Source organism: Castor canadensis, chromosome 13 (assembly GCF_047511655.1).
Source record: "Castor canadensis chromosome 13, mCasCan1.hap1v2, whole genome shotgun sequence".
NCBI classification, from domain to species: domain Eukaryota; kingdom Metazoa; phylum Chordata; class Mammalia; order Rodentia; family Castoridae; genus Castor; species Castor canadensis.
The window spans coordinates 56,482,366-56,508,733 of record NC_133398.1 but is presented as its reverse complement, the minus strand read 5'-3'; the positions used below and the strand labels follow the sequence as shown (position 1 = coordinate 56,508,733).

The 26,368-nt window shown below is 40.7% G+C and overlaps 1 long non-coding RNA gene across 2 annotated transcripts; it reads left to right on the top strand.

Annotated features, from left to right (window-relative positions):
* The first annotated feature begins 6,202 nt into the window (after positions 1-6,202).
* Positions 6,203-25,046, top strand: LOC141415647 (uncharacterized). Of its 2 annotated transcripts, none has more exons than XR_012440631.1 (4): positions 6,203-6,330; positions 7,757-7,870; positions 23,757-23,845; positions 24,092-25,046. It is a non-coding gene; the product is annotated as an uncharacterized lncRNA (long non-coding RNA). The 2 variants fall into 2 exon arrangements; XR_012440630.1 differs by having other exon boundaries at positions 23,754-23,845.
* The last annotated feature ends 1,322 nt before the right edge of the window (positions 25,047-26,368 follow it).

Sequence of the window (26,368 nt, the reverse complement as noted above, 5' to 3'; positions counted from 1 at the left end):
AGAGAAATTGCTGGTGGGGATGTAAGATAGCGTAGCCACTGTGGAAAACAGGTCAGGCTTCTTCAATAAGTTAAGCATAGAATTACCATATGATTCATCAATTCTATTCCTTCAAAGAATTGAAAACAGATGTTCACACAAATACTGGTACATGAATATTCATAGCAGCACCATTCACAAGAGCCAAAAGGTGAAACCAACCCAAATGCCCTTCAATGGACAGATGAATAAACAAATGTGGTATATTCGTACAATGGAAAATTACCCATTCATAAATGGAACAAAGTATGGATACCTGCTACAACATGGATGAAACTTGAAAACAAAATGGTCAGCAAAAGGTCATGTATTGTGTGATTCCATTTGAATGAAGTGTCCAGAAGAGGTAAACTCATACAGACAGAAATCAGATCAGTGGTTGCCTGAGCTGGGGAGGAAGAGAAATGGGAGTGACTACTTCAGACAGGGTGATGAAAATGTTTTGGAATGAGATAAAGGTAATAGTTGCACAACATTGTAAATGTCAAAATGCCACTGAGTTGTACAATGATTAATTTTATCTTTCATGAATTTTGCATCAATTTTCGAAAAAAAAACAGATAGGAACTGGGTTCCACATTTTCAGAAAGGTAGCCATGTTTTCTTTCCAGATTCGGTTACCAGAATATAAAGCCTCATGGCTCCTCCGTGCTTTCAAAAACCACTTGAGGACATGTAGCAAAGATGACTCAGTTCATTCACTTGGTGCTACTGGTGGGGCTGGTATTCAGTTCCCATCACTGCTTAGGATATACTGCTGTTGTTATCCAGGGATATTTCCCATTGCCTGGGCATCTATTTTGATTCCCACACCATACCAGTTTTTATATATTGTTTTGTTTTGGTTTTTGGAAACAGGATCTTGCTGTGTAGCCCAGGCTAACCTCATGATCCCACCTCAACCTGAGTGCTGGGATTATAAGTGTGAACTACCATACCCAGCCCTCTCTTAAATACTTTCTGAGTATCACCCTGCCACTCTGTGTCAGACACTGACACAGAACAATGAGCAAATCAGACCAAATTTCCAGTCTACATGAAGTTTGCATTCTGGTGGGGGAAGAGAGAAAAGGGACAGATTACAGGCTCAGGCCTATGATCCCAGCATTGGAGAGGCTAAGGCTGGAGGACCACAAGTTCCAAGCCAGCCTTAGCTATGTAGCAACATGACTCAGATCCACCCCACCCCTCTTCCCCAAAATCAGACTCTGGTGTGTTAAAGGCTATCTTCCTCTTATTGCACATCACTTCCTTATAATCTAAGTAATCTCTTTCTCAGCTTTGTTAGGGGAGAATGGGAGAATTAGCACATTGTTCTAGAAAACAGTTTGGCAACACGATCAAGAGTAGTGGGTCTCCTGACTTTTGATCCAGTAATTTCTCTCTAAGACCTTATCTTTTACAGATAAGCAGATGTGTACAAAGACATATGTAAATAATTTAGGGCAAAGAGTCTTTCCTTTTTCTGTCTACTGTCCAAGGTTCTCTGGCTGGGGCCATGGAAGATTAGACTGAGAAAAGACAGATGAACAAGAGAAAAACAAACAAAAGGTCTATTAACATGTGCATTGAGTGTACACATGAGCACACTCAGTGATCAGAGACTGGGAGCAGTGGTGAGAACTTGGGTTTATAAATCATCAGAATATAAGAATGGTAGTTTTTTTGGTAATGTGACGCTGCTGGGGACCAAACCTTTGCACATGGTAAGGACACACTCTAACACTGAGTTGTGTCACCAGCCCCAGAACGAAAGACTTTTTAGAGAAGTGACAGGACAAAGGAAAAAAGACCAAAAAAAGATAAATACAGGGAAGTGATGGAAAACAAGAGCTGGTCAATAGATTTGTTATGTGGCCCCCTCCGGTGCCATCCCTGGGCTGACAAGGGTTTCCTGCTGTCCCTAGTAATTAGATTTTGTTCTTTGGGAAGAAAGAACAAAGGAGACACTGGGACACCTTTACAAATTTATGTCTTCCTTTTAGGCAAATAGGGAGAGTGCAGAGAGCTTTTCTTGTTTCTGCTGCTACTCTTCAAACGTTTTTAGTTATAGCCAGGCACCAGTGGCTCGTGCCTGTAATCCTAGCTTCTCATGAGAAAGAGATCAGGAGGATCTTGGTTTGAAGCCAGCCCAGGCAAATAGTTCATGAGACCCTATCTCAAAAAAACCCTCACAGAATTAGGCTGGTGGAGTGGCTCATGGTGAAGGCCCTGAGTTCAAACCCCAGTATCACACAAAAAAAGTTTCTAATTACAGTACTGTTTTTAATTTTTAAAATTGCATACTAACTATCAGACAGGTGAATATTAAAATGTTTGACAAGTGGATACTGATGGCTCATGCCTGTGATCCTAACTACTCAGGAGGATCAAGGGTCGAAGCCAGCCCTTGCAAATGGTTCATGAGAACCTACCTCGAAAATACCCAGCACAAAAAAGGGTTGGCAAAGTGGCTCAAGTGGTAGAGTACCTGCCTAGCAAGCTTGAGGTCCTGAGTTCAAATCCCAGTACTGCCCCCAACAAGAAAGTTTGACAAAATGCTCTGTTGTAAAAGTTATTATTGATGGTGAGGTTTTCATTACAACAGCTGTAGTAAGGGCAATCACCAGACAAAGCCACACATTCTTGGCATCCCCACACATGGGAATCTATCCTAATGACAGTGTGTACCTGACAATGTGTGTAGATACCCAGTCTCCTACAATCCTACAAGTCAGCCTTACTATCCTATTCATTTCTTTATTAAAGATTAAATACATTTTAGTATTACTTACAATATGCTTTTATTAATCATGTTTTTAACTTTCTTAAAATTCTAAAATTATAATTTACACAAAGAAATAAGAGAATCACATGAAATTTACATACATTTGCATTTATATGAAATAATGTGTGTGCTTGTATAAAAAGAAACACCTGAAATAATTTTCATGAAAATAGTAACTGTTTTCTCTGAGTTGTGGGATTTAGAGGGGCTTCTGCTTTTTTCCTTCATGGATTCCTCTATTGTTTATTTCACAATAAATATCATTTTTAAAATTAAAAAGCTAGAAAAAAATACCTGTAATCCCAGCACTTGGGAGGGTGGGAGAACCATGAGTTAGAGGCTAGCTAGCCTATAACTAGTGCTATATAGTGAGCACTGGCCACACTGGCTACAGTGTCCGTGTACAACAGTGGTATCTCCATGCCTGCACTGTGCATGGTATGGGATATCACTTATGGCTGTGAAGCTGCTGATTAGTTCCCTGAGCCCTCTGGAAAACAAGCACAACACCCTTTCAATAACCTTTTAATAAATTCCTTTTTTCCCTTAGTTATCAAGACAAAGTTTTCTATCACTTGCAACAGGAAATTCTGACTGATGTACACATACAAATGTATATATGTATATGTGTACCCGTGTATACACACACACACATAGATATAGACGAGATTGTCCTCCTGAGTAATATTTCAGACATCAGTTTGACAGAGAGATACATTTTATAATTTCAAAATTATAAAATTCTAAATAATATAAAGATTCACCCTGTTTTGTGTTTGTTGGGGATCAAACCCAGGTCTTCACACATCCCTGCCATTAAGCTACCTCCCAATTTACTATATTCTGAGTAAGGTCAGGGTTGAGAGGTGGTCTATGAGTTTGTTACCTACAGGCTGGGTTCCTCCTGTTTTGTGGCTTCCCCCATCCTCTAGGGGGCTGTCCTAGTCCACATGGTCAACACTGGATGACTACTATCATGTCTGTATGTCAGCCTGCAAAATGGGGGCAGCAAACAGTATTTTCCTAAGCACATGACCTAGACATTATGCATAATGGTTCTCACATCTCCTTAGCCACATTTAGTTACATTTGAAGGAAAATGAGAAATTTGGTTTCAAGGTGGATCGCTGTATGCACAGAAAAACTCAAAGAGTTGTTTATATAACTAAAAGGAAGAAATTAAAGTGAATATATACTGGGGGAAATTTTTAGTCTCAATTATATATCTGTGTTCTATATATTCTTCCTTAACAATAGAAATCTCAACTTTAAGTAGGTCACAACCACCCAGAATAAAGATTTTTCAGACTTGTTTTTGCAAGATGTGACAATGGCTAAGCTCAGATATAGCCAATGTGTAGCTGCTTCTGGAAGCCTTCTTAAAAGGCAGTTGATCTTGGGCTGGAGGCATGGTTCAAGTGGTAGAATGCCTGTCTTATGAGCACATAAGCCCCTGAGTTCAAACCCCAGGAACACCAGAAAAAAAAAAAAAGGTAGCTGACCATTGTACTTTCCACTTTGCCCTTTTCCTTCCCAGTTTGCTGGCGTGTAGAGGTAGTAGTTGGAACTCAAGCTACTCTCTTGTCCTCTGAGGTCACACCTGTAGATACCTATCTACCAAAACAAAAGGACCTGGATCTCTCGATCCACATGTAACCACCCGATGGCTGCCTGCATCTGATTTTCCTTTATGTCAAAGAGAAAGAAATCTCTGTCTAATAAACTCCTTTTAGTCTGGGATTTCAGATGTTAGCAGGGAAATGCTAACTAATATTAAAAACCTTGTCAGCCTGCAAGACAGTTGAGACAAAATGAAGCCCAGCCCAATGCTCTTGGCCTCTGTGTTGCTCTGCTGGGCAATGCTGCGTCAGTACTATCCTGTGCTAAATCCACAGTGGTCTGGGAGAAGACCCTGCCTCCCTCAGAAGTTGGTGGGAAGAGTGTTGACTTCAGGCTCTACAAATTCTCATTTTTCTCAGGACAGAGAAGAGAGGATTAATCTTTTCTTCTCCATGATTTTTTTTTCACTCCTTTACTTCACCTAAAACAAAATGAAAGTAATATCATATATTTCTTAAGTAACCAGACTACAAATTGACAGGCTACTTACCACTCCAAAGCCAACTAAGACACAAGAAATGGAGATATTTATTTATTTATTATAAATAGTGAAGTTGATGAAACAATAAAGAATAAAAACATTCCATTTTTCTTCAATCTTACTTTTATACTGTCTCCTTTATAAATTTTTGTCTCTAGCCCAAGTATACTTAGACCTGAAATAAGTAAACTTCCAATTAACTCAAATTTATGTTCTTCAGTGTTTTTCCTTTTATCATCCTAATGTTACATGCTGGTGTCGAGGGTCCTTGCTTCACAGGCCAGGGAACTGGCTCATGAGGCAGTTGAATGATGAGCCAATGCCAGTATGTAAAGTAGAATTTATTAAAGAGAAAGGAAAGACTACAGCTAGAGAAGAGTAGTGGATCCCAGAAGCCAGTGGCTCGCTACTCAGGTGAAGGCTGGGGCTTTTATGGACGTCCCAGCTCGGGGTTAGGTGGGCTTTTCCTCATTGGCCATGGATTCGAGGGCTTTCTCAGGTGAACTGGTTTGGTTTGCACCTTTATTGGGGGAAGGGAACAATCTTGAGAGCATTTTGCTCATCAGCCCTGTGGCAGATCTCTATCTCTCCTTTAGGACGCAGGAACGCAGGCCTCCGTCTCCTCAGGATGCAGGAATGATATGGCTCTCCATGGGGGATGGGATACTCATATGCCTTAGGTTATCAGACCCAACACTAGGAGCATTTCAATTTTTTAAATTGAAAAATACTTTTTACAGTAGCAGGAACTACATCAAGTACATAAAATTAATCTTTTTAAGCAGATGTATAAAAACTACCTCCTGAAAACTATGTATCATTAATGAGAGAATTTTTTAAATGTTAGGTCCCTGGCATTCTTGGGGCAGGTGGAAGATCCCGAGGCTAGCACCAAAATCAGACCCCCTGATTTATGACCGCTTGTTTCTCCCTGCCTGATTGTTTCTCAGCTTGCAAAACAACTCAGAAACTTCCAGTTACTCAACTAGCCAGGCATGTTGACCTGTTCCATCTGGTAATCGCAGATAATCAGAGACCAGAGACTCTCTCTCCCTCCCCCATGGCTTGGCCCCTCCTATAAAGCCCACTACCCAATTCAGCCAAGCCACCTCACTCTAAACCCAAAAAGAGGGATGGCCCTGTGGTCTGGTTCCAATAAACCTTTCCTTTCTATACATGGCATGGTCTTTATTTGGCAGTACCTTACATCTAGTGCCAAAACGTGGGAGGGATTAGCAGGGCACTTTGGCCTGGGGCTGCTCCCTCAGCCTTCGTGTCCTGCCCTCTCCTGAACCCAGACTGCTGAATTGACCCCATGTGCTTCCAGACTGTGGATTTCAGAACTTACTGCTTTGCCAGCTTTCCCATCCATCATTAGCCTTTCTCTTCCACTGCTCTCCACCTGACCTACTCCTCAGGCTTGGTAAGTGTCACCCTCCTGCTGGGCTACCTGCTCTGCCTTGTCCTGAAGTTGTAACTACACCAGGTACACCTCTCCTGCCTGCCGGTGCACCCACCACTTAGCACAGGGACGCTTGGCTAACCAGCTGGGACATTTCCTGCTGGATGGCAACCCAGGCCAGGGACGCTTGCCCTTGGGAACCTGTCCAGGTGACACTCCCACTCTCACTACCTCTCTCCTACTCTCCCTCTCTGTTTTCCTTTCCTCCACCCAAGGTGAGCGCTCAACAGCCCCTCCAGCTTACTTTAACCAAATGGCAACCAGACAATTCTGCTCCCCTTGCCTGAGTCACATAAGGGAGGCTAGATCTTGACCTAGGTCTGAATCACCAAGGCACCTGCCTCTCTTTCTCTCTCTCTCCTTTTTTCTTCTACATTATGGGGACCTCCCACTCTACATTAGACGTGTCCACCTGGATGCCTTCTCTGCATCCTCCCCCTTGGTCTCTAAGACAATATAAAACCTAAGCGACTGATTTTCACGAACTTCTAGGTCTTAAAATTTTCTGCAATTGCAATGGCAAGTGATCCAAAATTCCATTTACCCAAGCTTTCCTTTCTCTCTGCTCTCAACCCTCTCTGCTCCAATCTTGTAACACTGTTCAAATCCTCCTTGCCAACAACAAACCCCTCTCAAAGTCTGTGTCTCTCCCTCCCACTGAACTCTCATACTTGTGACCTCATGGGCTCTGTCTGCCAACCTCCCAACTCCTCCTGACAGTCCTCTACATCAATCTCTTCTCCTACCTTATACGCCCATGACTCAGAAACCCTTCTTCCACCCCTGCTGGCTCTCCCAAACATCCGCCACCCTATTCCCCTTCTGCAGTGGTCACAATTGATCCTGAGCCATCGGCTCCTCAGGAACCAACACCGCCAGCCTTGTCCTCAGCCCCTGCTACACCCTCACCCTTCTCCTCCCCACCTGCTACTTGGCTCCTTCTCTAATAACTCAGCTTCCTATATTAAAGAATTTAAATACCTAACCCAATTATTCTCAGCTCTCATTTTATTTCCCAATCCTTCCCTGATATTCAAAAAAAACTTAAGCAGTCAGAGGGTGGTCCTCAAACCCCCCAAGGAGATCTTGTGACAATGGCATTCAAGGTATTTAATAACTGAGATGAGGTTTAAGACCAGTGAAAGGCCCAGCTCTTGGCGGCTGCCCTGAGGCCTCCTCCTCCAACTTCGAGACAGGCCAGACAACAACGCACACCTCCAGGGCCTGCTTCAAGTGCAACCAGACAGGACACTGGGCAAAACACTGCCCTTCACCTCGCCCGCCACCAGGACCCTGTCCACAATGTGGCCAGAATGGACACTGGAAGGACGATTGCCCCTCTTTGTCTCTGCAAGGTAGGTCAGTCTCCCATTCCCACTCTCAACAGAGTGAAGTCCTCACAGACCTCTTGGGCCTGGCGGCAGAAGACTGAAGTGGACCTGGGACCTTGGCCCCCTTCAAGATCACCTCGGGGAGCCCAGGGTAACCGTCCAAGTAGCAGGTAGGCCTCAATCACCTACTTGGTGCTACCTGACTTCTCAGGTAAGCTTTATCCTTCACAGATCTCCATGGTGGGGGTGGACGGTCTCATCCACCAGCCAAAAAGGAAAGACAGTTTTATTTAAATTTAAAGTTCTTATAAAAGTTAATTTTAAAATACAAGTTACAAAGTAAAAAACTGGAAAGGATATAGATAGGTATTGAATGTATTTTTGAGAAGTTGAAGGAAAAAGGAATGGTTTTTTGAATGAGAAAGGATTTTCTAAAGAACGATTTGTCCTAAAGATTGTTTCAAATATGGAGAGGAGGAATAAGAACAAACCATGAAAGGATTTAGTATGATGTATAAAGGTCTGAGTAAGTTTTAAAAGTGTATAATAAAAGCTTCAGTGTGTGGTAAAGTTAAAGTTGACTATAATTTAAGAGTTGCCTAAAAGATTTTTAAGGTCATGTCAAACTAAAATCTAATTCTGTATTATGTCCATAAAATAATAAGGCTATCTTAATATTATTCTGCTCTGAGTAACATCTACAAAAAAACTGTTATAGGACTTGTGTTTTCTGTTGATCTTGTCAAGCTTTAAGTACTACTAAATCAGAGTTCATGTACATATCTGCTCAGGTCTCTTAAATGACCATATTATAACTGTGTTCTGTGTCTATACTTTATTTAAATATGGCACAAACTTTTGCAGAGTTAAAAGTGTCAGTTTATGTAAAATAATGAGCTAAAGCTCTCTTTTATCCAAAAGTATTACATTTAACCTGCATTCTGACAGTCAGCCTCTATTTGCCTTTAAAGGTCCCACAAACGCTTCATAGCGACTAACCTGGTCAGTTTTGCCACAAGAATTTAAAGACAGCCCTCATCTTTGTGGACAGGCCCTAACCAGAGACTTATTAGATTGGCACTACCCAGAGGCCACTCTTCTTCAATGCAGAGCCACAGAGCCCCTTATCTGCTGACAACTAAGTCCTTTTTAAAACTTTCTGGCCTCCAGGGATACAAAGTCTCTAAGAAGAAGGCTCAATTATGTCTCCTTCAGGTCACCTACCTAGGTGTGGTTTTAAAGGGACAGACTCACTCCCTGAGTCATGAGTTAATCAACCTAATCCTCCATTTCCCATTCTCCCATACCATAAAAGCAGCTTAAAGCTTTCTTGGGAGTTACAGGAAATCTGGAATCTGGATCCCTAAATATACAGCCTTTAGCAAACACCTGTTTATGCTCCTCCTAATATTCCTATTTGGGTCTTAAATAATGTATGGCCACCCATTTCTCTTAGAAAACTTGCCTCCAACAGACTCTGCTCCTCTGACTGCCTATCTACCTTACCTTAACCTCCTCTGGAAACCAGATCCTGGCCCACCCCTCAGAGGGCCCTGTAACAACTTCTATTAAACCAGGGGATCTTGTTCTCCTCAAGGATCTTCGACCCTCTGTTGGGACCTCAGTGGACCGGCCCTCATCTGGTCATCCTCACAACACCCACCACTGTCAAGCTCAATGAGCACCCCCCACCCCCAGTGGCAGCACCTTTCAAGAATAAAACATTGCCCACCAACCTCAGACTCTTCCACTACACCAAAAGATGAGTACTCTTGTGTACCACGGGGCCCCACATAGCTATGCCTCTCCCACAAACTCTCTCCCTCTTCCACTCCTGCATAAGCTCTTAGTCCTCATCTGGCTCTTGATCTGCTTTCCCTTTGCAGCCCAGAAATCCTCCTCCTGTGACCCATGCATGCACATTGCGCAGGCAGGAAGTATTGTTACTAAGATTTTACTGTTCCACACTTAATATTCCTGTGCAGGCTCTGTTATTGGGTCATGCACTCACAATCACACCATCTATCAGGTGTGCTCCCATGATAATCAATTTACCTGCTTCAACCCCACTTATCGCCCTGTGGAGCAATGGTTAGAACTCAGGAGTGGCCGCCTCTCTGGGAACATTGTTACTCGCACCCAGGTGTTGGATCCTGAAAAACCAGTGTTGTTGTTTGAGCGACCATAGACAAGCTATGTGGAGGTACAAGCTGTGGCTGTGAGGGTCTGGGTTGGGAAAGGACCTATACATCAAATGAAAAATATATGTGCTGGGGAGACAACTCTTGGCCATGTGATAATGAAGGTTATCATTTTTGCCCTTATTGGAGTTGTGTTTCATGGGCCACATGGCATGGGGCACACACTTAGCCCTCCTTCAAAAGGTCACTACTACCCCTAACTGCAGTCAAGGCACCTGTAACCCTGGAAATGTCACTGTACTTAAGCCATCTGACTGGACACAGGGACAGATAATTAGCATAAGGATAGATGGCCAAGGCTTTGACCCTGGGACTCTGTTACACCTTAAGTTAACAACTGTTACCCATGAGAGTTCCCCATACCAGGTCTTCCACTCCTTTTATGAGGAAATGCCAGATAAATTCCCCATCTCTGTTGCAACTAAAAACTTGTTCCTCACACTGGCTGAATCTATAGCCCAGACACTAAATGTCACTTTGTGCTATGTGTGCAGGGGAGCCAACATGGGAGACCACTGGTCCTGGGAGGCAAGGGAGTTAGACCCACCAGTGCCTTTCAATGAAAATGCCTTCCATGACACAGGACAGGCATCTGGCTCCTTAAAACTTCCATTATTAGGAATTACTGTATCTCCTGCCATGGAAAACAATTCTCCACCCTAGTTGGGGACCTCACTTGTCTAGGACAGAAGTTTTACAATGACAGAGCCCAAGAGACTCAGTGTTGGGGTACTCCAAACCATACAGAACACGAGCCTCACCCACTGGCCAACTTTTCTAATCTCAAAACAGCATGGACAACCTTACTGCAGATATAAACTGGCAGGCTCCCAGGGGGCTATATTGGATCTGTGGAAGGCAAGCCTATACAGTGTTATCAACGCCCATAATACCAACAAAAGGCTGGAATGTTAGGTCCCTGGCATTCTTGGTGCAGACGGAAGGTCCCGAGGCTAGCACCAAAATCAGACCCCCTGATTTATGACCGCTTGTTTCTCCCTGCCTGATTGTTTCTCAGCTTGCAAAACAACTCAGAAACTTCCAGTTACTCAACTAGCCAGGCATGTTGACCTGTTCCATCTGGTAATCGCAGATAATCAGAGACCAGAGACTCTCTCTCCCTCCCCCATGGTTTGGCCCCTCCTATAAAGCCCACTACCCAATTCAGCCAAGCCACCTCACTCTAAACCCAAAAAGAGGGATGGCCCTGCGGTCTGGTTCCAATAAACCTTTCCTTTCCACATGTGATGTGGTCTTTATTTGGCAATACCTTACATGAAATTTATAACATAATGAGTTTAAATTTAGTATAGTACTTCTCACCATGAGGATATTTTTCAATTAATGTAAAGAATTTTTTGGGTTTCACATTAAATGTCTTCTCCACTTCATCCTCACTATGAAGTGGTTTTGGTTACATGTAATCTTTTCTCCATTTTAGCATAAGGTACATTGAACACATTTTTTCTACACTTTCTCCCAGAGACAAAAGTTTCAGTGTTTGGCTTTTGATAACTAAGTACTTGGGAGACAAAATTAAAATCTAATAAAAACATGGAGAAAAGGATTCCTCAATGATTCAGAAGGCAGTGATTATAACTGAACAGGGGTGATTTGCTAGATCCTGGGCAAAAGATTCCTTTTTTCTTTTTTTTTTTTGAAGTATTGGAATTTGAACTTAAAGCTTCATGCTTAGCAAGCAGGCTCTCTACATAGGAGTCATGCCTCCAGGCCTTTTTGCTTTAGTTATTTTTCAGATAGGGTCTCCCACTTTTACCAGGGGCAGCCTGACTATGATCCTCCTATCTGTGCCTCCCAAAAAACTGGGATTATAGGCTGGGAAGCAGGGAGACTTGGCAGTAAAGGGTGTGGGGTTGTCAACTCCAGCCTCTGTGGCAAGAAACAGCCAATGTTATCTGTGTATCATCCCCAAGATTGACAGGCTCAAACCCAAGTCCATGGCCAGAGGACTGCTTAATCTCTCTGCTGAGCTGTCTCCCTGCTAAGTGGGTGCTGCCAGGCAGGACTGAGAGCTCTCAGTTAAGGTCCTGTGATTTATGCTGTTTTCCCACCTCCCTCCCTCCCACAGGGTGACTTACTACTGGGTGGTATCTGAAAGCTCTGAGAACATCATGAAAGGACAGGTTTCCTCAATGCCCCCCTCTAGTAAAGATGTCTCCAGCCCAAGTATACCTAGACCTGAAATAAGTAAACCCCAGTACAGCAAAAGGAAAGAAAAATAAGCAGAGCTACTAAACTCATTTTATGAAGCCAGTCTTACCTGTATAACAAAATTCAACAAGGATGCAACAAATAAAATTATAGAACAACTTCTTTGATTAATATAAACACAAAAATTCTCAATAAAATACTTGCAAACTGAATTCCACAGCACATTAAAAAGATCATACATCAAGACCAAGTTGGTTTCATTCCAGGCATGCAAAAGTGGTTTAACATTCGCAAATCAATTAATGTACTACAGTACATAAATAGAATGCTACAGCAAAGTAGCAGGATACAAAATCAACATACAAAACTCAGTATCTAAATATCAATAACAAACAGGCTGAGAAAACAATTGGGAAAACAATCCCATGCATAATAACCTCAAAAAAATACCCAGGAATAAACTTTACTAAGAAGTAAAATACTTCTACAATATATATATCATATATATTCTTTTTGCAGTATTATACATATATATATGTATATACATATATACATATATGCAGTATTATACATATATATGTATAATATATATATGTATAATATATATATATATATATGTATGTATAATACTGCAGAAAGAAACTGAAGAAGACACTAGAAGATGGAAATAACTCCCATGTTCATGGATAGGCAGAATTAATATTGTGAAAATGACTATATTACCAAAAGCCATCTACAGATTTAAGGCAATCCCCATCAAAATTCTAATAACATTCTACACAGAAATTTTAAAATCAATCCTAAAATTCATATGGAAACATAAAAGACCCAGAATAGGCAAAGCAATCCTGATGAAAATAGCAATTCTGGGGATATCACAACACCTGACTTCAAATTATACTACAGAGACATACTAACAAAAACAGCATAGCCTTGGCAGAAAAGCAGACACATACACCAATGGAATAGAATAGAAGACCCATAACATAAGCCCACACAACTCTAGCCTTCTGAATCTCAACAAAGGCACCCAAAATGTGCATTGGATAGAAGACAGCATCCTCAATAAATTGTGTTGGAAAAACTGAATCTCCACATGCAGAATACTGAAACTAGATCCCTACTCTCACCCTGTACAAAAAATGAACTTAAAATGGATTACAGCCAGGTGCCACTGGTGGCTCAAACTGTAATCCTAGCTACTCAGGAGGCAGAGATCAGGAGGATCACAGTTCCAAGCCAGTCTGGGTAAATAGTTCATGAGTTCACAAGACCCTACCTCAAAAAAACCCATCACAAAAAAGGACTGGAGGAGTGGTTCAAGGTGTAGGCCCTGAGTTCAAGCCCAAGTATTACAAAAAGAATTGGATTATAATATACAACCTTAAACTTTGAAGCTACTAGAGAAAAACATAGGGAAAACATTTCAAGATATAGGCATAGGCAATGACATTCTGAATAGAACTCCAGTAGCTCAGGAAATAAGAGCAAGAATTGACAAATGAGATTGCAGCAGACTAGAAGCCTCTGCATGTCAAAGAAAACAAATACCAGAGTAAAGAAACAGCCTACAAAATGGGAAAAAATCTTTGCCAGCTATTCATCAAACAATGGATATCTAGGATATACAAGAGCTCAAAAAACTAAAAACCAAAAGAGCAAAGAATTCAATTAAGAAGTGGCAAATGAACTGAACAGACATTTCTGAAAAGAAGTTCAAATCAGCAATAAAAACATGAACTTTTCAACATCCTTAGCCGTAAAGGAAATGCAAATAAAAATATTGAAATTCCATTTTATCCCAGTCAGAATGGCTATTATCAAGAAAACAAGAGATGCTGTTGAGGATAGAGAGGGAGTACAATTATACACTGTTGGTGGGAATGTAAATTATAGAGCAGCCACCATGGAAATCAGTATGGGTGTTCCTCAGAAACCTAAAACTAGAACTTACTGAATGATCCTGCTCTACCACTCTTGGGCACACACCCGGAAGAACATAAATCAGCATGTAAAGAAATACCTGTTCATACACATTTATTGTAGCACTATTCACAATATTCAAGTTCTGAAATCAGCCTAAATGTCCATTATTATATGATTGGACAGAGAAAATGTGACTTATTTGCACCATGGCCTACTATTCAGCCATAAAGAAGAATGAAATTGGGGGTGATATAACTAATTTACAAAATAAGCCTAATTAGAATTGTCAGTATGATCCCCTCTGTATAACAAATATATCCTAACAAAAAAATTTATAAAAATAAAAGTCAGGAATAAATATATAAGGAAGTCAGACGTATCCCTTGCAAAAAAGAAGAATGAAATTATGTTATTAGTGGGAAAATGGATAAAACTGGAGATTATTATGTTAAGCAAAATAAGCCAGACTCAAAAAAATACCACATATTTTCTCTCATATATAAAATCTAGATCTAACAGAAAAGGAAATGAACAAGAAAGAGTGCTACTGGAGGGAGAACCAGTGGGAGGTGGGAGAGAGAAAATGGAGGAGAATGAGAGAATGTGATCAAGGTACACTTTATGCATGTTTGATGAGGTCATAATAAAACCCACTTAGAAATTTTTGCAAGAAAATTAAAGGGGGTGCAGTAAGGGGAAGGGGAGAAAACTGAGTAATAGAGGGGGTGAGTATGATCACAGAACATTATATGCATGTATCAGAATATGACAATGAAACCACTTACTTTTTTTTTATTCATTTATTCATATGTGCATACATTGTTTGGGTCATTTCTCTCCCCAGCCTTTCCTCCACCTCTTTCTCTTCCCCCTCACCCCCCAACCCCTTACTTTGTAAACATACTCTAATAAAAATATGTCTTACAAAGAACTCCTATCATTTGTGTGTACATGAGAGAATTTGGAGAACATTATATTAAGTGAAATAAGCTAGGCACAGAAAGACACCTGTTCCTGACAACACTTCTATGTAGAATCTAAAAAAGTTGAACTCATAAATCTAGAGTTGAACTCATAAAACATTGATTACCAGGAGCAAGGGCAGTTGAAGAGAGAGGTTGGAATTTCATTTAGACAGGAGGAATGTGTTTAAGACATGCAGTGTACAACACGGTGACTACAGTTGATAACAACATGTATTCTTCAAAAATGCTGACTGGGACTGGAGGTGTGGCTCAATCAGTTGAATGCCTGCTTTGTAAGCGTGAAACCCTGAGTTCAAACCCCAGTCCCACGAAAAAAAAAAAATCCCACTTAGGGCTGGGTACATGGTTCTAGTGGTACAGTGTTTGCTTAGCAAGCACAAGGCCTTGGGTTTAATCTCAGTACTGAAAAAAAAAAAAATGCTGAGTGGGTGGATGTTAAGTGTTCTCACCACAAAATGATAACTATGTGAATTAATACATCTGTTAATTAGCTATGCTTAGTTATTATAACACATACTTCAAAATTTCATGTTGTCTACCATACATAATAATAAATACATGAGAATTTTACCTATGAATTAAAATAGGGCTAGGAACATGGCTCAGTGGCCCAGCTCTTTCCAAATATATGGTATGGGAACATGGGTTTGACCCCCAACACCACAAATAGAAAGCAAAAATAAAGAAAATAGGACAGAAATGATGGTATGTCAATGATGGTATGTCATTTCTGGTATCAGATTATAGAAAATAATGTAGCTTTTGTCTTGATTGCTGTCCCTTTCTCCCTCGCTTTCTGTTGGATTATTTGCTCTCAAGGAAACCATCTACCATGTTGAGAATTCATTCAGGTGGTCTATGGAAAGACCAACATAGTGATAACCTGAGGTTTCCAGCCAACAGCTAGTGAAAACTGAAACCTGCCACCTCAGTGAGCTTGGCCACAGGTGGTCAGCCCCAGTTGCCTGCGGATGACTAGAGCTCCTGCTGAAGACTTCACGAAAGAACCATCTGTGAGCCAGACCACCTACCCGCAGACTCAGAACTAAAGAAACCATGAGAAAATGAATATGGGGTTTTGTTGTTGTTGTTTTAAACAAACAAAGAAAAAAACTAAATTAGAGACATGATACTCTACTACAGAAATTCAATCTGGAGGATTTTCTAAAGAAAATAAAACAAGATACAGTGATATAAAATATAAAATATTTGCTTTTTTTGTATCCTATAAAATGAATACACAGATACCATTTTTCAGACTCCTGCAGTAAAATATAGAACTAAAACCACCTGATTTTCATCCTTCTTTCTTAAAATAGAAACCTTGAACTAGGCTCCTACCACATAATACTCTTGTTTTTTTGGTGCTGAGATCAAACCCATCTCCTTAAACGTGCTAGGCAAGAATTCTAACAACAAATTACCCTACATACTCAACCTTATTATCACACAAAAGTCTTAAATCGAAGATCTTTAATCTTGAATGGAAGAACACAAAATTTTATAGTGCTATAATCCCCTTTCATATGAATTACTAGTACAGCATTTTGTAGCCAACAGAGGTAAGGTACATACTGATTTTTTTAGGCTTCTGGATGTATTAGACTATCAAAACATAAAAGCTACCATATCTACTAGGCCTGACTTTCCCAGACAAAACTGAAAACCCGGGAGATTTTTCTTCTTTTGATCAACTTCCTACCACAAGGCTGTTCATGTCTTCCAACACCATGTCATCATTCTCAGTACCCACAACTGTACACTGTTTCTCCTAAACACTAGATTCTTCTTAAATCATAATTTACTCTTCCTCCTTCATTCATTCATTCAATACCATGAGCAAGGTACCCTGTGGGACCTGCAGATGTAAAGATGGTTGAAATGCTGGGCTCTGGATGTACAATTTGCTCACTGGTGATGATGAATAAAATGGCGCATATATGGAAGCTTCATAGTTGTGAACCTAAAACTTTTTAAAGATTTGAAAATTACTAGCAATTTGGCCCAAGTGTTAGAGCGCCTGCCTAGCAAGCACAAGGCCCTGAGTTCAAACCATAGTACTGCCAAAAATAAAAATAATAATAAAAAATAAGAAAGATTTGGAGGCCCTCTTTAAGCAAAAAAGGAGCTGAGGATACAAATGCATATTTGGAATGAAAAAATAAATCACTACAAGTTACTAGAGACTCAGAAATTTGGGTCCCTTTCTTCAGACATCTCTTTGGGCAATTTTTCAAAAATCTTTCCATGTAAATACATCCTGATTACAAGTTGCCTTTCCCCTTCCCTCCTTAGGCCATATTGTAACTCCCTGCAATTCACAGAACCACAGAAGCCTTAGCAAGTGAAGGACAAGGAAGTCATTGAGGTGCTTTTTGTCACCATAACAAAATACCTGAGATAAACAACTTAAAGGAACTATTTAATTTGGCCCACAGTTTCAGAAATGTCAGTCCATGGTCACTCGCCTCTGTTGTTTCTGGTCTGATTGAGTCAGAACCATTATAGAGAGACAAAGCATGTGGTGAGATACAGCTGCTCATCATGGGGCCAAGAACAGATAATGAGCAAGGAAAGAGCTGGAGGAAGGTATAGCCCTCAAGGCATAAGCCCGAGGACCCATGCTCTTCAACTCTGTCCCACCTCATAAATTTTCATCATCTCCTAATTGTTATCAAACTATGAACCCATCCATGGACTGATCCACTGATGAGGTCAAAGTCCTCAGGATCCAATCATTGAATATTGTGCATTACAGACCAAACCTTCCACACATGAACCTTCAGGGGCATTTCAGATTCAAGCCATAACACCCACTAGCACAGTAGTGTTAATGGACCAAAGATGCTTGAGGAGAATATGGGTTTGTTTTAGTTGGGGGGAGACTTCCTAGAGGAGATGCTTAATGTTAAGTTGAATTTGTATGGAGGCTGCCTCTTACACAGCCAAACATAACTTCCAGGTAAACAAATTGCAACGTAAGTTTTCTTGTAACAAGTAGCTGAGTTTCAGCCAACAACAACAGCTGAGCTCAGTCAAGAACAAGCAGCCAACTGATGAGGCCATACCCATCTAGGGTAAATGCCAAGCCATAACCTAGCTGTTTTTGTATGTCACTTCCTTTTCTGTCTATAAGTACTGCTTGCCCTCATTGCTGGGTGATGCTTTCTGAACCTCTCTCAGTTGTGAATGATGTCTGAGTCATGAATCATTCTTTGCTCACACAAATTCTACAATTTAATTTATTTAAAGTTTTCTTTAACATTTAACATTTAACATAAAGAGCAACAAAGAAAAAAGCGTAAAAATGGCTGGGTGCAGTGGCTTGTGCCTATAATTCCAGTTACTCAGAAGGTGAAGATAGGGCTCAAGTCAGCCGGCGCAAAAAAGTTATCAATACTCCATCTCAACAAATAGCATGGTGGCACACACCTGTAATCTCAGCTCTATGGGATTTTTGCCAGTCCAGGCAAAAAGCTCAAGATTCTACCTGAAAAAATAACTTAAACAAAAAGGGCTGAGGGTGTGGCTCAAGTGGTAGAGTACTTGCCTTGCAAGCACAAGGTCCTGAGTTCAAAATGCAGTACTGCCAAAAAAAGTCACCATGAAACCCATTATTTGGTATGATTAATATATGATAATTTTAAAATGTATATCCAAAGACAAAGACCTAGATAGGTCATGCTGTAATCTGAGTACATGAACATTCATGTATACAAAGGAATCTGTTGGTGCTGAAGTCCACGTTGTCATGGAGGTCTGTGCCTCATGGTTTGTGCTGGGGAGATGGTGGTTGTTTACTTGCACAAAAAAGATGTGGATTCATATGGGGCTTGGTGGTGCACACCTGTAACCACAGCTACTCAGGAGGATGAGATTAGGAGGATTGAGGTTTCAGGCCAGCCTGGGCAAAAAATGTTAAGAATACTCCACGTCACCAAATACGTCAGTCGTGGTGGCCTGCACCTGTGGCCCCAGCTTACATGATGTATAAGTAGGAGGAACACTGTCCATGGACAACCAGGCAAAAATGCTTATCTGAAAAATTACCCAAAGGAAAACTGGCTGGAAGCATAGATGAAGAAAGAGAGTAACGATGATGGTTGCCAAGGGACTCTGACTCTTTTTACAGAAACCTAGAATAAACTTGGCTCGTTAGGCTATTGAACTTACCACGCCCAAAGCATTCACGTCTACCATTTCCCTTTTGCTCGTGTGTTCTGTGAATTTGAAGTGGGCATGCTCAAAATACAGGTGTTTCTGCCGTATTTCCTTTTTGAATGATGACCTTAATTTGCACATGCTCAGAAATGTGCCTGTCTATTCGTGCTTTCCTGTATAAACATGTTTCGGTTCCAAATAAGATCTCCAAGCTTCCTGTGTTTGGGAAGGGCATTGCTTTGCTGTAACCCCAGTGCCCTCCCTACTCACTGCAGGTAACACATGCATCTCTCTCCATTCTTTATCTTCTGGCTGCACTCATTGGTTTCAAACTCACCAGGAAGAAAGCCATTGCATTGTTACTGTTGCAGGAGGGCTCAGATAGAGGCTGAGAGGGCACCAAAGCTCACAGGAAGCAAGTGTATTAACCAAGCCGGCAGCAACTCAGCGGACTCATGTGCAAAGGCTGAGCTCCAAGAACAAAGGGGGCTTTCCTTATATACCATTTAGAGCAGGTTACAGAAGTGAGGGGGGGAGTGCATTTTGTCCCATACATAATCACATGTCATTTCATTGAGTACTTTAACCTCTGGGTGGAGGTGACCCTTTTCTGGTCTTCAGGTAACATTCCTCAACTCCGGTTTTCCTTTGTTTCACTGTAGCACTCATTAATCTCTGTTCCCCTCCCAGCCTTCCTGCCACATTACAGGAGTAGCCCCATGATAGAGCACATGCTTAGCATGTAGGAGGGTTTGGGTTTGATCCCCAGCACCACAAACACATGCATTAAAAAAAGTTAAAGGTGGGTGCAATAGTTCACCCCTATAATCTCAGCTACTTTGGAGGAAGAAATAGGAAGATTGTGGTTGGAGGCTAGTCCAGGCAACAAAGTTAGTGAGACCCTATCTCAAAGAACAAGTCCACTGTGGTGGCAAACACTAATCCCTGCTGCTCAGGAGGCTCAGATAAAACGCAAGATTCTATGTGAAAAATAACTAAGTCAAAAGAGGATGGGCCAAGGTGAGCGGGCTCAAGAGGTCCTGAGCTCAAACACCAGTACCACCAAAAAAACTGCTGTAACGTTTCATTTGCTCCTCTTTTTCACTCTTTTTTTTTAGCCTTGCTACACTGAAGATTGAATCCAGGGTCTTGCACAAGCTAGCCAAACCCTCTACCATATGAGTCTTACTCTCAGCCCTGATGTTTCGTTTACTAAAAAAAGAAGGTAGAGTAAAACACCAACATAAGTAGATACAGGACAGTAGACATTTTTGAGTTTCTGAAGATGAAAAAACATTGTTTGAGTTGAAAAATATCCAAAAGGTGGTAGCAGCATATTGAACTCTCTACAGGATAATATATAATAAATTTGAAGGTACAGTAATAGAAATGATCCAAAATAGAATAAACACAAAATGAAAAGAAAAATTATAAAACACAGCATCAGTGAGACAGAGGACAATTCAAACTCCTAACATATGTGCGATCAGATTTACCAAAAAAGAGAGGAGAAAACAGAAAAAGTGCTTGAAGAAATAGCCAATAGTTTTCCAAATTAGCTAAAAACTATAAACTCCTAAGTCCAAGTGGCTTAATCAATTCAAGTCACAAAAATAAAAAGCTTTGGCCTGAACAAAGCTCAGTGGTAGAACACTTGCCTAACATGTATGAGTTCCCGGGATGGAACAGCACTGCAAAATAAATGAATAAATAAGTAAAAAAGATAGGATAAGATAAAATTTTCTCACAGTCTGAGTAAATATTATGGATATCTGCTACTTTCAGAAACTTAATGTGTTAATTATTTATTGTTGATTAATAAATTACCTCAATACTTAGATGCTTAAAACAACAGCAATTGTGTTTTCTCACACAATTTCTAAGTCAGGAGTTCAGAAGTAACTGACTGGGCAGTGCTGATTTAGTCTCCTGTGAGGTTGTAACCAGGTGACAGCTTGAGCTGCCATCCCTGAGGCTTCACTGGGATGCATGAGCCTCTGCTCCTCTCCCCAGTGATCTCTCCCCAGGGATCCTTGAGTGTCCTCATTGCATGGTGGCTGGCTTTCTGCTGAGCAAATGATCCAAGAGATTAAGGCAGACACTACAATGCCTTTCCTCAGAAGTTACACACCATCATCCCTACCTAATTCTATCAGTCACATGGGACCAGCCCTGATCCAGTGTGGGTGGGGACTGTCTAAGGTAAGGATTGTTGAGTCATCTTGGAGTTGGTTGCTACACTCGATATTTTAAAATTTAAGACAGGGATGGAGGTGGGACTCAAGTGGCAATGCACCTGCTTTGCAAGTATGAACCCCTGTGTTCAACTCCAGCGCCACAAAGAAAAAGTTTAAAAAATTTAAGATGAATGAAAATTCATATAATGCAAACATTCACTAAAAATGATTTATTGAATAATATTATTCATTTAACTTAAAAAAACCTGCTTAATGTTTTTAACATATGACTCAACTGTAAAAATTCAATATTGAACTTGGAAGGTATCCATTGCTTAAGTAAAGCACACTTATAACTGACCACCAGGACAATACAGTCATGCAATCCTTAACCATAGAGGTACGTCGTAAGAAATGTGTTGTTAAAGGATTTCCTCATTTCAGGAATATCATAGTGTGCTTCCATAAACTAAGACAGCTGCAACACCTCTAGATGGTCGAATCTTAAGGAACAATCATCATATATGCAGTCGTTGTTGACCTGAACATGGTTATGTGTCACATGACGTATGTCTTCCCCTTGAATGACTTCAAGTCCTAAGATATGTTTGTCTTTGGTTTGCCATTTTTCTAGAAGCTTCCCTGTGCAATTTAACCCAGGAATCTATACAAACTGAATGTTATAAATCATGGAATATGTCTATTTGCTCCTTCACATGTGGCAACAGTGATGTTCAGTTATCAGAAGGAACTCAACTTGAGCAAGCCTTACACTTCAATACACGTCGTACACTTATACTGCAGATTTTGATCTTTCTACTTTACTTGGCCAATGATAATTTTAAGCTACCACAAGATGACATCACCTATAAGCTACTGTCACAGTGAAGTGTCAGTGTCAGGCAAGGTGTGAGGTAAAGTGCATGTCTTCAGTAATGATGGCCCATTCTTGTCAGTACAGACATCCCTCCTCCATGTCTTACCATGCCTATGTTCTTGTGTCTGGAGCCCTGTAGCTTCTACCCCACCTCCCCCGAGCCCCCGCCATGCTCTGGAGATCCCATCCAACCTTACTTGACTGAGCCAAACACCACCCTTTCATCTTCCTGCCATCCCTCCCCTCACCCAAGAGCTTGAACCTCTGACTCTCTCACACTCAGTTACCTATTTTCAAGGAACAAAGGAATTGCCAAAATGTAGTTCCTTCATTTCTTTAGCTCTCTAGAAATGAAATGCTCTTTGTAACATGTACGTCAGTTCCTTGACTTGCAGATACTCAACTTATAAAAACATTTCCAAGACAATTTTATGTGCAAAAGCAGAGATTGCCTGCACTAGAGGTGGTGAAAACTGGCCAAGGGTAGCATAACAGGGGACACATTGCGTTTGTTCATCACAAACACAAACACCATTCCTGTAAAATATCACAAATAAACCAACCTGGCTGTAGAAGAAAAAAAAATCTCTGAATATTATTTATGTTTAGTGTCACTCTCACTTCTGGTTTGGAATTAACATATGATTAGAATAGTTTCAATTGCGCATTGTAAGCATCTTTTGATAACATGCTCACAAGATACCAAGATATTTGCAAAATTATAATCAAGAAACACAGAATGCTATACGCATGCACAACTCACACCCATTTGTCATTTACTTACTCACTGTATTGTTTTAAGATTTCCAAACAGCTTTGTGTATAGGATTTGGAATAAGGAAACATACAACCATTACCATGTGAGAGTAGGAGTTTGGCTGCTGACTCAGATTTAGTCACCTTCTGTGACCAAAGAGCTCTCTGCTTATCATAAATTGCACAGCAGTGTGTTAGAACTGAGTAAACACAGCCCTGTTATAAGCACTTTCAAAGCAGCACTGTCTGGACTAGGTATGGTAGCAATGAAAGAGGGAACCTTGATCCCTGCCTCAAGACTTTTCAACACTAATGAGAACCCAAGAAGCAAAAAAGGGGAGGGAAGAAATCCAGCAGACCTTCCTCTAGTTCTGTCTTCAGGAAGACTATAAGTCATTTGAAAGAAACTGGAGTTAGAGCCATGCAAAATGTGATAGAAGGATTTAAAGATAAGGACAAGCAGGCTAATGTGGCCACAAGTGAGTTTGTGATGAAGCAGTGAAAGTCTTCCCAATCACTCGCTTAAAAGAGACTATGACTGCTTGGGTGGTTTGTTTTGTTTTGTTCAGGTTCTCTGCCAGTATATCACAAGACTTCATCCTGATTTATATGCATAAATCAATTGCTATAATACATCTCATCATATATATGTATATTTAATTTATATACATCCTATTGGTTTTATTTCTCTGCAATACCCTGACTCATATAAATACCTACCTGTATTCCATAGCAAAGATGAAAGAATTGAAACAAATGTTGGTTATTCTTCAACTCAATTATATCATTTTACATAGCAGCAGTTCTTAGAGGAGTGATGGCAAACCAGCAGAATCAACCTGGGATTGATGACGTGTGCCACCATGCCCAGCTTTCCTCTGTCATAGAAGTAAGTCAACACTTTGCCCAATGCCTAGCCACACAAAGAATTATCTGGGGAACTCTGAAAATACTGATACTAGTTTCCTGCCAGAGATTCTATTTACTATGGTCTGAAGTGGAGAGAAGGTGTTGAAAATGCATAAGTTCTGTAGATAACACAATGTATTTTTAGGGTTGCAAATAATCGATTTACCTATATACACAATGGGAAGTTCAATGAATGAATTGACCTATGACATGCTATTTTATGTAGGTCTGCAAGTGGTACAACTCACATGACTGCAGCCAAGGGTGAGCATGAAGGAGTGACAGATGTCAGGCTGGAAAAATAATCATGGGGCATTAGCCTGGCATGTTGGTGTTTATACAACTGTTAACACTGTCCAATGGAACTTTCTGTGATGATGGAGATTGCACAGTGGTTCAAGCAAGAATGAGAATGGGAAGAGTAGACCTAAACTCAAAGAGAAGATTTTGGACCTTCATCAAAAGTTTTAAAGGTCACCATGGCTCAACCCTGCTTTCCCAGCTACTTGGGAGATGGAGAGAGGAGGATTGAAGTTTGAGGTCAGCTTGAGGTTAAAAAAAAAAAAAAGCCATTAGTGAGACCCTGTCACAAAAGAACAAACCTGGTATGGTGGCTCATGCCTGTAATCCCAGCTATTTGGGAAATAGGAATGAGGCAGGCTAACAACAGGGAAAAATAACCTGCCATGGATTCCCTTCTTTTAGGCAAACAGATACCTCCATACTAGACTTTTTTTTTTAGTACTCCCCCAGTACCACCTTGAACCATCTCTAGAGCAATAAATTCCCTCAAAGTTGTAAATACCCTAGCAGTCATAAATGTCCTTGCAAGATAGCATACAAAGGGGCACCTCTGAGCAGGGCCTGCCTGGTAAAAGGGAGGTCTGCCCCCAATTTGACCTCTTAGGCAAAAGTCCTCTACATAAGACCTTGTGAATATTGGTCACAATGCATATATACAATTAAAGGCCTGGAAATTAGCATAAGCACATGTGCAGAATACCCCATGTTATATGATAAAGCTGTGTTAATTAAACCTGCCAGCCACTCTAGCCCCTCCCTAAGGACTGCTCAGATTTTTCCCACCTTACAATTTATAAAGTGGTCTTTAAACAAAGAGATTAATGTTCCCATGCCATCTGGCAGAACCCGCCACCTTTTCTTTTGTGGTGCTTCCTCTTACTTGTTCTTCATTTCTCTTTCAATAAAGTTTTGGTACTATTTTACAATTTGTGTCTCTGTCTAGTTCTCTGTTCAGGTGACATAAGAACTTGGGATCTTTGGACTAGCAGTGTCTTCTTAGATGACTCAGTCTGTAAGAAAGACCATATTCTGAGGCTGGCCCCAGGCAAAAGCAACACTATCTGAAAAACAAACTAAAGCAAGCCAAGGTTGTGGCTCAAGTGGTAAAGCACTTGCTTAGCAAGGGTGAGTCCCCATTCAAACCATAGTAACACTTTGAGATATCAATATATACTTAAAAGTTTAACTGATTTATTTTTTTGACAGTACTGGGGTTTGAACTCAGGGCTTCATGCATGCTAGGCAGACACTCTAACACTTGAGCCACTCCACCAGCCCCACTTAAAGGTTTTAAATTAGATAAAATACAAAAATCCATTTGTCTTTTTACAAATTTATCTGACACATAAAAATTAAAAATTGTACATACTCATGGAGTAGCACATGATGTTTCAGGATGTATATATTATGTAATTAAAAAATAATTCTCAACTCAAACAAACTTTTTGTTTTATAGATGAATCACAATCCAGAAAGCTTGTTTTCATTACCACAAGTAAGAATGTGGAGGTACCCTTTTACACCACTATGAAATATCCAGCAATATAATTTACCACTACTAGAGGGAAAACTGCCATTCCCACTGACCATTAATAACTTACTCCAGTGTCCTTTTTTTATTTGTTTTCAGTGCTGGGGATTGAACTCAGGGCCTCATGCATGCTAGGCAAACTCTCTATCAGCCTAATAACTTGCTTCTGATCTATGTTCCTCAACCTAGTGTTTATTTCTCAGACTATCTTAGGTTCAAACTTACCTACCAACCTGATCCTTGTTTCCTGAGTTTGTCATTGCCTAAGCTTTTCTGCCTCAGTGCTCAATCCTGTTTTTACAGCTGCAAACTTCACTTCACTTAACAGTTTACTTCTCTGCCTCCCTACATTGTCACAGGAAAACACCCCTCCACCCATCCCAGGACCACTGTCATCTGTGGAGTTCCCATCCTGGCTCGGAGTGAGGAAGGAAGACAATGAGTTCAATTTAGATGTATTCATTTCACAATAGTTCTGTACCATTCATGTGGAGATGTACACCAGCCCTGTCTTTCTACAGGAAGCCTTTTCTTCCACATCCACTTGCCTGACCTGTTTGGTTCTGATTTACTTTATCATTGCAGTAATCAAAGTTCTGTGTGAGCTCCTTGAGGGCTGAGGTCATGTTTACCTTTGTACCCCACTGCTAGTCATGGTGTGTAGTACAT